A 13358-nucleotide genomic window follows, 5' to 3' on the forward strand; every position below is an offset into this window, starting at 1 on the left:
ACCCACCAGTGGGCAGGCACAAGCCCCAGGACCAACCTTAACCACCAGGGGGCAGACACCAGAAGCAAAAGGAGCTACGATCCTGCAGGCTGCAGAAAGGAGACCACAAACACAGAAAATTAGACAAAATGAGATGGCAGAGAAATATGATCCAGAAGAAGGCACAAGATAAAAACCCAGAACAACTAAGTGAAATGGAGATAGGCAATCTCCCTAAAAAATAATTCAGAGTAACGATAGTAAATATGATCCAAGATCTCAGAAAAAGAATGGAGGTACAGACAGCGAAGATATAAGAAATGTTTAACAAAGAGCTAGAAGGTTCAAAGAACAACAAACAGATGAACAGTACAATAACTGAAATGCAAAATACACTAGAAGGAAATCAATAGCAGAATAAATGAGGCAGAAGAACGAATAAGTGAGCTGGAAGACAGAGTGGTGGAAATCACTGCCACAGAACAGAAAAAATAATGAAAAGAAATGAGGACACTCTCAGAGACCTTTGGGAAAACATAAAATGTGCCAATATTTGCATTATAGGGGTCCCAGAAGGAGAAGAGAGAGAGAAAGGGTCTGAGGAAATATTTGAAGAGATAATAGCTGAAAACTTCCCTAACATGAGAAAGGAAATGCTCACTCAAGTTCAGGAAGCACAGAGTCCCATACAAGATAAACCCAAGGAGGAACACAGCAAGACACATATTAATCAAACTGACAAAAATTAAAGACAAAGAGAAAACATTAAAAGTAACAAGGGAAAAGCAACAAATAACATACAAGGGAATCAAAATAAGGTTATCAGCTGATTTTTCAGCAGAAACTCTGCAGGCCAGAATCTGGTGGCATGATATATTTAAAGTGATAAAAGGGAAGAACCTACAACCAAGAATACTCTGCCCAGCAAGGCTCTTATTCAGACTTGACAGAGAAATCAAAAACTTTACAGACAAACAAAAGTTAAGAGAATTCAGCACCACCAAAAAAGCTTTACAAAAAATGCTAAAGGAACTTCTGTAGGAGGAAATGAAAAGGCTACAACTAGAAACAATAAAATTATGAATGGGAAGGCTTACCAGTAAAGGCAAACACGAATTTGATAAAGTTGCAGGATACAAAATTAATACACAGAAATGTCTTGCATTCCTATACTCTAACAATGAAAGATCAGAAAGAGAAATTAAGGAAACAATCCCATTTACCATCACATCAAAAATAATAAAATACTTAGAATAAACCTGCCTAAGAGGGGAAAAGACCTATACTCTGAAAACTATAAGACACTGATGAAAGAAATTGAAGATGATGCAGATAGATGGACAGATATACCATGTTCTTGGACTGGAAGAATCACAATTTTGAAAATGACTATACTACCCAAGGCAATCTATAGATTCAATCCAATCCCTATCAAATTACCAATGGCATTTTTCACAGAACTAGAATAAAACATTTTAAATTTGTATGGAAACACAAAAGACCCCAAGTAACCAAATCAATCTTGAGAAAGAAAAAGGGAGCTGGAGGAATCAGGCTCCCTGACTTCAGACTATACTACAAAGCTACAGTCATCAAAACAGTATGGTACTGGCACAAAAACAGAAATATAGATCAGAACCAAGATGGCGGGGTAGAAGGACGTGCTCTCACTCCCTCTTGTGAGAGCACCAGAATCACGACTGGCTGCTGGACAATCATCGACAGGAAGACACTGGAACTCACCAAAGAGGATACTCCACGTCCAAGGACAGAGGAGAAGCCACAGTGAGACAGTAGGAGGGGTGCAATCAGAGTAAAATCAAATCCCATAACTGCTGGGTGGGTGACTCACAGACTGGCAAACACTTATACCACAGAAGTCCACCCACTGGAGTGAAGCTTCTGAGCCCCACGTCAGGCTTCCCAACCTGGGCATCCGGCAACGGGAGGAGGAATTCCTAGAGAATCAGACTTTGGAGCCTAGTGGGAATTGATTGCAGGACTTCGACAGGACTGGGGGAAACAGAGACCCCACTCTTGGAGGGCACACACAAAGTAGTGTGCGCATCGGGACTCAGGGGAAGGAGCAGTGACCCTGGGGGAGACTGAACCAGACCTACCTGCTGGTGTTGGGGGGTCTTCGGCAGAGGCAGGGGGTGGCTCTGTTTCACCGTGGGGACACGGACACTGGCAGCGGAGGCTCTGGGAAGTGCTCCTTGGCGTGAGCCCTCCCAGAGTCTGCCATTAACCCCATCAAAGAGCCCAGGTAGGCTCCAGTGTTGGGTTGCCTCAGGCAAAACAACCAACAGGGAGGGAACCCAGCCCCACCCATCAACAGTCAAGTGGATTAAAGTGTTACAGAGCTCTGTCCACCACAGCAACAGTCAGCTCTACCCACCACCAGAGCCTCCCATCAAGCCTCTTAGATAGCCTCAACCACCAGAGGACAGACAGCAGAAGCAAGAAAAACTACAATCCTGCAGCCTGTGGACCAAACCCCACATTACAGAAAGATAGACAAGATGAAAAGGCAGAGGGCTATATATCAGATGAAGGAACAAGAAAAAAACCCAGAAAAACAACTAAATGAAGTGGAGATAGGCAACCTTCCAGAAAAAGAATTCAGAATAATGATAGTGAAGATGATCCAGGACCTCGGAATAAGAATGGAGGCAAAGATTGAGAAGATGCAAGAAATGATTAACAAAGACCTAGAAGAATTAAAGAACAAACAAACAAACAGAGATGACCAATACAATAACTGAAATGAAAACTACACTAGAAGGAATCAATAGCAGAATAACTGAGGCAGAAGAACGGATAAGTGACCTGGAAGACAGAATGGTGGAATTCACTGCTGCAGAACAGACTAAAGAAAAAAGAATGAAAAGAAATGAAGACAGCCTAAGAGACCTCTGGGACAACATTAAACGCAACAACATTTGCATTATAGGGGTCCCAGAAGGAGAAGAGAGAGAGAAAGGGCCAGAGAAAATATTTGAAGAGATTATAGTCAAAAACTTCCCTAACATGGTAAAGGAAATAGCCACCCAAGTCCAGGAAGCACAGAGAGTCCCATACAGGATAAACCCAAGGAGAAACACACTGAGACACATAGTAATCAAAGTGGCAAAAATTAAAGACAAAGAAAAATTATTGAAAGCAGCAAGGGAAAAACGACAAATAACATACAAGTGAACTCCCATAAGGTTAACAGCTGATTTCTCAGCAGAAACTCTACAAGCCAGAAGGGAGTGGCATGATATACTTAAAGTGATGGAAGGGAAGAACCTACAACCAAGATTACTCTACCCGGCAAGGATCTCATTTAGATTTGATGGAGAAATCAAAAGCTTTACAAACCAGCAAAAGCTAAGAGAATTCAGCACCACCAAACCAGCTCCACAACAAATGCTAAAGGAACTTCTCTAAGTGGGAAACACAAGAGAAGAAAAGGACCTACAAAAACAAACCCAAAACAATTAAGAAAATGGTCATAGGAACGAACATATCGATAATTACCTTAAACGTGAATGGATTAAATGCTCCAACCAAAAGACACAAGCTTGCTGAATGGATACAAAAACAAGACCCATATATATGCTGTCTACAAGAGACCCACTTTAGACCTAGGGACACATACAGACTGAAAGTGAGGGGATGGAAAAAGATATTCCATGCAAATGGAAATCAAAAGAAAGCTGGAGTAGCTATACTCATATCAGATAAAATAGACCTTAAAATAAAGAATGTTACAAGAGACAAGGAAGGACACTACATAATGATCAAGGGATCAATCCAAGAAGAATATATAACAATTATAAATATATATGCACCCAACATAGGAGCACCTCAATACATAAGGCAACTGCTAACAGCCATAAAAGAGGAAACTGACAGTAACACAATAATAGTGGGGGACTTTAACACCTCACTTACACCAATGGACAGATCATCCAAAATGAAAATAAATAAGGAAACAGAAGCTTTAAATGACACAATAGACCAGATAGATTTAATTGATATTTATAGGACATTTCATCCAAAAACAGCAGATTACACGTTCTTCTCAAGTACGCACGGAACATTCTCCAGGATAGATCACATCTTGGGTCACAAATCAAGCCTCAGTAAATTTAAGAAAACTGAAATCATATCAAGCATCTTTTCTGACCACAATGCTATGAGATTACAAATGAATTACAGGGAAAAAAACGTAAAAAAGACAAACACATGGAAGCTAAACAATACGTTACTAAATAACCAAGAGATCACTGAAGAAATCAAAGAGGAAATCAAAAAATACCTAGAGACAAATGACAATGAAAACACGATGACCCAAAACCTATGGGATGCAGCAAAAGCAGTTCTAAGAGGGAAGATTATAGCTATACAAGCCTACCTAAAGAAACAAGAAAAATCTCAAGTAAACAATCTAACCTTACACCTAAAGAAACTAGAGAAAGAAGAACAAACAAAACCCAAAGTTAGCAGAAGGAAAGAAATCATAAAGATCAGAGCAGAAATAAATGAAATAGAAACAAAGAAAACAATAGCAAAGTTCAATAAAACTAAAAGCTGGTTCTTTGAGAAGATAAACAAAATTGATAAGCCATTAGCCAGACTCATCAAGAAAAAGAGGGAGAGGACTCAAATCAATAAAATCAGAAATGAAAAAGGAGAAGTTACAACAGACACTGCAGAAATACAAAGCATCCTAAGAGACTACTACAAGCAACTTTATGCCAATAAAATGGACAACCTGGAAGAAATGGACAGATTCTTAGAAAGGTATAACCTTCCAAGACTGAACCAGGAAGAAACAGAAAATATAAACAGACCAATCACAAGCAATGAAATTGAAACTGTGATTAAAAATCTTCCAACAAACAAAAGTCCAGGACCAGGTGGCTTCACAGGTGAATTCTATCAAACATTTAGAGAAGAGCTAACACCTATCCTTCTCAAACTGTTCCAAAAAATTGCAGAGGAAGGAACACTCCCAAACTCATTCTATGAGGCCACCATCACCCTGATACCAAAACCAGACAAAGACACTACAAAGAAAGAAAAGTACAGACCAATATCGCTGATGAATATAGATGCAAAAATCGTCAACAAAATACTAGCAAACAGAATCCAACAACACATTAAAAGGATCATACACCACGATCAAGTGGGATTTATCCCAGGGATGCCAGGATTCTTCAATATACGCAAATCAATCAATGTGATACACCATATTAACAAATTGAAGAAGAAAAACCATATGATCATCTCAATAGATGCAGAAAAAGCTTTTGACAAAATTCAACACCCATTTATGATAAAAACTCTCCAGAAAGTGGGCATAGAGGGAACCTACCTCAACATAATAAAGGCCATATATGACAAACCCACAGCAAACATCATTCTCAATGGTGAAAAACTGAAAGCATTTCCTCTAAGATCAGGAACAAGACAAGGATGTCCACTCTCACCACTATTATTCAACATAGTTCTGGAAGTCCTAGCCACAGCAATCAGAGAAGAAAAAGAAATAAAAGGAATACAAACTGGAAAAGAAGAAGTAAAACTGTCACTGTTTGCGGATTACATGATATTATACATAGAGAATCCTAAAACTGCCACCAGAAAACTGCTAGAGCTAATTAATGAATATGGTAAAGTTGCAGGATACAAAATTAATGCACAGAAATCTCTTGCCTTCCTATACACTAATAATGAAAAATCTGAAAGAGAAATTATGGAAACACTCCCATTTACCATTGCAACAAAAAGAATAAAATACCTAGGAATAAACCTACCTAGGGAGACAAAAGACCTGTATGTAGAAAACTATAAGACACTGAAGAAAGAAATTAAAGATGATACCAACAGATGGAGAGATATACCATGTTCTTGGATTGGAAGAATCAACATTGTGAAAATGACTATACTACCCAAAGCAATCTACAGATTCAATGCAATCCCTATCAAATTACCAATGGCATTTTTTACGGTACTAGAACAAATCATCTTAAAATTTGTATGGAGACGCAAAAGACCCCGAATAGCCAAAGCAGTCTTGAGGGAAAAAAACGGAGCTGGAGGAATCAGACTCCCTGACTTCAGACTATACTACAAAGCTACAGTAATCAAGACAATATGGTACTGGCACAAAAACAGAAACATAGATCAATGGAGCAAGATAGAAAGCCCAGAGATAAACCCACACACCTATGGTCAACTAATATATGACAAAGGAGGCAAAGATATACAATGGAGAAAAGACAGTCTCTTCAATAAGTGGTGCTGGGAAAACTGGACAGCTACATGTAAAAGAATGAAATTAGAATATTCCCTAACACCATACACAAAAATAAACTCAAAATGGATTCGAGACTTAAATGTAAGACTGGACACTATAAAACTCTTAGAGGAAAACATAGGAAGAACACTCTTTGACATAAATCACAGCAAGATCTTTTTTGATCCACCTCCTAGAGTAATGGAAATAAAAACAAAAATAAACAAATGGGACCTAATGAAACTTCAAAGCTTTTGCACAGCAAAGGAAACCATAAACAAGACGAAAAGACAACCCTCAGAATGGGAGAAAATATTTGCAAACGAATCAACGGACAAAGGATTAATCTCCAAAATTTACAAACAGCTCATTCAGCTCAATATTAAAGAAACAAACACCCCAATCCAAAAATGGGCAGATGACCTAAATAGACATTTCTCCAAAGAAGACATATAGACGGCCATGAAGCACATGAAAAGCTGCTCAACATCACTAATTATTAGAGAAATGCAAATCAAAACTACAATGAGGTATCACCTCACACCAGTTAGAATGGGCATCATCAGAAAATCTACAAACAACAAATGCTGGAGAGGGTGTGGAGAAAAGGGAACCCTCTTGCACTGTTGGTGGGAATGTAAATTGATACAGCCACTATGGAGAACAATATGGAGTTTCCTTAAAAAACTAAAAATAGAATTACCATATGACCCAGCAATCCCACTACTGGGCATATACCCAGAGAAAACCGTAATTGAAAAAGACACATGCACCTGAATGTTCATTGCAGCACTATTTACAATAGCCAGGTCATGGAAGCAACCTAAATGCCCATCAACAGACGAATGGATAAAGAAGATGTGGTACATATATACAATGGAATATTACTCAGCCATAAAAAGGAACGAAATTGAGTCATTTGTTGAGACGTGGATGGATCTAGAGACTGTCATACAGAGTGAAGTAAGTCAGAAAGAGAAAAACAAATATCGTATATTAACGTATGTATGTGGAACCTAGAAAAATGGTACAGATGAGCCGGTTTGCAGGGCAGAAGTTGAGACACAGATGTAGAGAATGGACATATGGACACCAAGGGGGGAAAACTGTGGTGGGGTGGGGATGGTGTTGTGCTGAATTGGGCGATTGGGATTGACATGTATACACTGATGTGTATAAAACTGATGCCTAATAAGAACCTGCAGTATAAAAAAACAAACAAACAAAACAACTAATACTAAACTTTCATTGGGTTATTTGTATGGAAATATGTTAATATAAATGTTTCAGACATTACATGAAATTTCTAAAAATCTTATATGTTCTGGTATAATGTTATAAGTCATAATCCTAGTTATTACCTTAAAATGTAATCTCAGAAATAACTAATTTTCTTGTCAACTGCATTGTTATGAACTTTCATCAAATTTTTAACTGTGGTCATTTTTAAGTCTTTTGTCATTTACAGACAGTTCTAGGTGTACTCTCATGCTTTTGCAAATATGTTCCTATAAAAGGGTTTCATCTTTAAGAAATTCATGGAAAAGACTCTGACAAGTACAGGTTTCTGGTAACTGACTGTACTGCTGAACTGAATGAATAAGCATTTTCAGAACTCTAATGAAAAACTGATGAACTCATAAAAGTGCTAACAAAAGATCAAGATGAAAAAAAAAAATTAATTACATGGGACTGAGTGAACTGATGAGGATGAGTATAATTTTTGTGACTTTCTGTCTGAAGTAAAAAAAAAAAAAATCCAAAAAAAAAAAAAAGAAATATAGATCAATGGAACAGATCGAAAGCCCAGAAATAAACTCATGCTCCTATGGTCAATTAATCTGACAAATGAGGCAAGGATATACAATGGAGAAAAGACAGTCTCTTCAATAAGTGGTGCTGGGAAAACTGGATAGCTACATGTAAAAAATGAAATTAGAACATTCTCTAACACCATACACAAAAATAAACTCAAAATGGATCAAATACCTAAATGTAAGGCCAGACACTATAAAAGTCTTATAGCAAAACAGGCAGAACATGCTCTGACATGAGATTAGCTCAAGTTGGTGGAGTATAAGGATGTGAGCTCACACCTTTTTATGAGAACACCAAAATCACAACTAACTGCTAAACAAACATTGACAAAAAAAATGCTAGAACCAACCAAAAAAGATACCCTATATCCAAAGACAAAGAAGAAGCCACAATGAGATGGTATGAGGGGCACAACTGTGATAAAATCAAATCCCATTCCCACCAGGTGGGTGACCCACAAACTAGAAAACAATGAAACCACAGAAGTTCTCCCACAGGAGTGAAATTTCTGAGCCCCACATCAGGCTTCCCAGCCTGGTGGTCCAGCACTGGGAGGAGGAGCCCCCAGATGATCTGGCTTTGAAGGCCAGTGGGGTTTGATCTCAGGAATTCCACAGGACTGGGGGAAACAGAAACTCCACTCTTGGAGGGTGCACACAAGGTCTCGTGTGCACCAGGACAGAGGGGAATAAAGCAATGACCCCATAAAAGACTGGGCCAGACCTACCTGCTAGTATTGGAGCGTCTCCTGCAGAGGCAGGGGGCGGCTGTGGCTCACTGTGGAGACAAAGACACTGGCAGCAGCAGTTCTGGGGAGTACTCACTGGCATGAGCCCTCCCGGAGGCTGACGTTAGTCCTACCCAACAGCCTGTAGGCTCCAGTGCTGGGACACCTCAGGCCAAACAACCAACAGGACGGGAACACAACCCCACCCATCAGCAGACAAGCATCTTAAAGTTTTCCTGAGCATGGTCCTGCCCACCAGAAGGACAAGACCCAGCTCCACCCACCACTGGGCAGGAACCAGTCCCTCCTATTAGGAAATCACAGCAATATCTTTTTTGATCCACCTCCTAGAGTAATGAAAAAGAAACAAAAATAACAAATGGGACCTAATTAAACTTAAAAGCTTTTGCAAAGCAAAGGAAACCATAAACAAAACAAAAAGACAATGCACAGGTTGGGAGAAAATATTTGCAAACAAAGTGACTGACAAGGGGTTAATCTCCAAAATATACAAACAGCTCATGTAGCTCTATGTCACAAAAACAAACAACACAATAAAAAAATGGGCAGAATATCAAAATAGACATTGCTCCAAAGAAGTCATACAGATGGCCCAAAAGCACATGAAAAGATGCTCAACATCACTAATTATGAGAGAAATGCAAATCAAAACTACAATGAAGTATCACTTCACACTGGTCAGAATGGCCATCATCAAAAAATCTAGAAACAAATGCTGGAGAGGGTGAGGAGAAAAGGGAACCCTCCTACAATGTTGGTGGACTGTAAATTAGTACAACCATTATGGAGAACAGTATGGAGGTTCCTTAAAAAACTAAATATAGAAGTACCATATGATCCAGCAATCCCACTCCTGGGCATATATCCAGAGAAAAACATAATTCGAAAAGATACATGCACCCCAATTGTAATTGCAGTGCTATTTACAATAGCCAAGTCATGGAAGCAACCTAAATGTCCACTGATAGAGGAATGGATAAAGAAGATGTGGTACATATATACAATGGACTATTACTCAACCTTAAAAAAGAACAAAATAATGCCATTTGCAACAACATGGATGGACCTAGAGATTATCATATTAAGTGAAGTAAGTCACACCGAGAAAGACAAATATCATATGATATCACTCATATGTGGAATCTAATTTAAAAAATGATACAAATGAACTTATTTACAAAACAGTTTCACAGATTTCGAAAACAAACCGATGGTTACCAAAGGGGATACATGGGGATGGGGAGGGATAAATTAGGATCCTAGGATTATCATACACACACAACTATATATAAAATAGATAACCAACAATGACCTACTGTACAGCACAGGGAACTCTACTTAATATTCTATAATAACCTATACGGGAAATGAATCTGCAAAAGAATGAATATATGCATATGTATAACTGAATCACTATGCTGTACACCTGAAACTAATACAACATTGTAAATCACCTATACTCCAATAAAATTTAAAAAAAAAACAAAGGACCTGAATAAGTTTTTTCAAATAAGAGATACAAATGGACAATAAGCACATGAAACTATCATCACTACTCATTAGGGAAATGCAAACTAAAACCATAACATATCATTTCATACCCATTAGAATGGCTACTATTTGAAAAAACAAAAAAACAAAAACAAGTGTTGGCAAGAATGTGGAGAAATTGGAACTATTGTGCACCACTGTGGGACTGTAAAGTGGTACAGTTTCTATGGAAAACGCTATGGTCATTCCTCAAAAAAATTAAAAATAGATTAACCATATGATCCATTAATTCCACTTCTCAGTATATATCCAAAAGAATTTGAAAATAGGGCCTCAAAAATACTTTTACACCAACGTTCATAGCAGCATTATTTACAAGAACCAAAAGGTGGAAGTTATCCAAGTGTCTATAGATAGATGAATGGATAAACAAAATGTGATAGGCAATCAATGAAATATTACTCAGCCTTAAAAGAGAATGAAAATTCTGACAGAAGGTTCACATGGATGAACCTTGAGGACATCATACTAAGTGAAATAAGCCAGAGATGAAAGGACAGATAATATATGGTTCCACTCATATGAGGTATCTAGAGTATTCAAATACATAGAGACAGAAAGTAGAATGATAGTTGGCAGGGGATGGAGTGAGGCAGAAATAGAAAACTGTTTAATGGATACAGACATTTCAGTTTTGTAAATGGAATATTTCTGGAGATTGAACAATGCAGATATACTTAATATTACTGAACTGTACTCTTAAAAATGGTTAAGATGGTAAATTTTGTGCTATGTGTATTTTACCACAATTAAAAAAAGAAATAATAAAGAGTGATCCCCAAAATGCTTTACCCAGGTTCTTCAAAGGATAACTAGTATAATATCACAACTAGGATGATATTGATATAGTCAAGATAACAATTCCCTCACCATAAGGAGTACTTCTATTGTACTTTTATAGCCACACACATCTCCGTACCCTCTATCCTCCACCCTGTCCTTAACCCCTGGTAACCATTAATCTTAACCATTAATTTTGTCTTTTTAAGAAATTTATATAAATGGAAGCATAAAGTACGTAACATTTTGAGATTAGCTTTTAAAATTCATCACAATTCTCTGCAAGGTGTTGCATGTATCAATAGTTCATTCCTCTTTATTGCTGAGTAATAATCTCTGGCATTGATGTACCAGAGTTTTTTTTTTTTTTACCTATGAACAATTTACTTGTTGAAGGAAATTTGGGTTGTTTTCAGTTTTTGGCTATTATGAATAAAATTGCTATGAACATTAGTGTACAGGTTTTTGTGTGAACAAAGTTTTCATTTTTCTGGGATACATGTCCTAGAGTGCAATTAGTGCAATTGTTAGATCATATGGTAGTTGCATGTTTAGTTTTTTAGGAAAGTGAAAAACTGTTTTCCATAGTGATTGTACTATTATACATTACTGTTATATAAATGAGCTAAAGATGGCCTCTGCATATTGGCTCTATATTGTTTACTTCTTCATAGAAGGCTGGGACGTGTTAGCTGAAAAGCCCATCAGTGCCAAACTCAAAATTTTACCCATCCAATTGTTTTAAACATAGCCCAAATAAGCAGTTTATAGCCATTTAAAGCCTACTTGCTTTGCATACCCTGAGAATCTGCACTCAGTATCTGCAAGCCATAGATAAGATGAATTTCAGTGCAATAACTGAACAGGTGCTCTGAACCACTAGACATGTGTTGAGTTCTGCCAGAGGGTGCTTCTCACCAGGGCACTGCCTAAAGATGAGGTAGAAGCTTAAACTTCTGGGGGAGAGGAAATGGAAGGCAGGACCCTATGAAAGAGGACTAGTGCCCACTAGAGGGCAAGGCAGCACAATACCATCATGATAGTGATGAGGATATATTATCCTCTGCTTTCCTGGTAACTACTTGCAAAAGTTAAAGATATAGAAATGGCACAAGGGGAGGGCCAAAAAGGAAGGGCTGGTTCTCAGTTGGATAAAGAGATATAACCTCTCTTTTTTCCTGAGGCCCAGTCTCTCCTTAAAGACCTAACCCTGGAATCAAGTAAAAAAGGGGCTGCCTGGCTATATAGAATAGATCTGGTGAGGAACAAGCTTCATCTTATGGGGGCTGAAATTAAGCAATTGGTTGCCAGAATTGGTGGCTCAAAATGGAAAAAAATGGTGTCCCTACTAATTAGTGTGAAAGGTGGGAATGACCAACAGAGGAGGCTTTGGACCCCAGTCTATATATACCTTTTGATATAGATTTTTATGGCTTGGAGGGCTAACCATCCTATGTTAGGCCTCATAAAGGCCTAGGAAGACTAGCAATAGAAAATGTTAACTGAGGCCAAATATCTCCTCCATCAGCTGGTATGTTGGAGTGGACTTACTAGGTAATAGAGGATACAGTATGGCATGAAGTATGATGACTCTGCAAGTCCAGAGGTGACTTAATTAGGTCCTGAGTCTACCCAGTTGTTTGTCAGGAGGGCTCCTGTTAAGTACAAGTTCTTTTTATGAGCCATGACAGCTAATGCTAAAACAATTGAAGAGGTCACAGCTGCCCTACATTTAAAAGAAACTCATGAAAGACAAACTCAGAGTTGTGTCGCTTGTTAATTCTACAAACAATACCCTATTTGGCCTAAATTGAAATTGCTATCAACAGTGATGCCTCTTTCCTCTAGGCTAAACAAACCAATTACAACCAGGCCCGTTCTTAAGTGTGAACTATGAGATGAACAAGAGAGGTTACACTGGATCCAAAGAAACAAAGGGAATCCAAATTGGATGATCTCTGGTAAACTGGTGGAGTAATTACAATATTTACTAGGGTTAGATTACAATCCTCAAAATGCATCACATTCAAAGACAGCTACCCCTGCAAAGACTACTCCTGATCTCCTTTAGTGGCAGGCACCAGCCCCCATATAGGGATCTGGCAGTCACAGAAGGGGTGGTTGTAGAAGCCAGCCCCTTCTAGTAGACAATCACACTTTCAACATATTAACTATAGTTTTTATTTTTTTGAT

At 38.2% G+C, this 13358-nt stretch overlaps 1 protein-coding gene across 1 annotated transcript in view; it reads right to left on the minus strand.

Annotated features, from left to right (window-relative positions):
- MTMR8 (myotubularin related protein 8) overlaps nt 1-13358 on the minus strand; it is a 204430-nt gene that overhangs the window by 3249 nt on the left and 187823 nt on the right. The gene's annotated exons all lie outside the window — the stretch shown is intronic.

Source organism: Balaenoptera ricei, chromosome X (assembly GCF_028023285.1).
Source record: "Balaenoptera ricei isolate mBalRic1 chromosome X, mBalRic1.hap2, whole genome shotgun sequence".
Classification (NCBI taxonomy): Eukaryota; Metazoa; Chordata; class Mammalia; order Artiodactyla; family Balaenopteridae; genus Balaenoptera; species Balaenoptera ricei.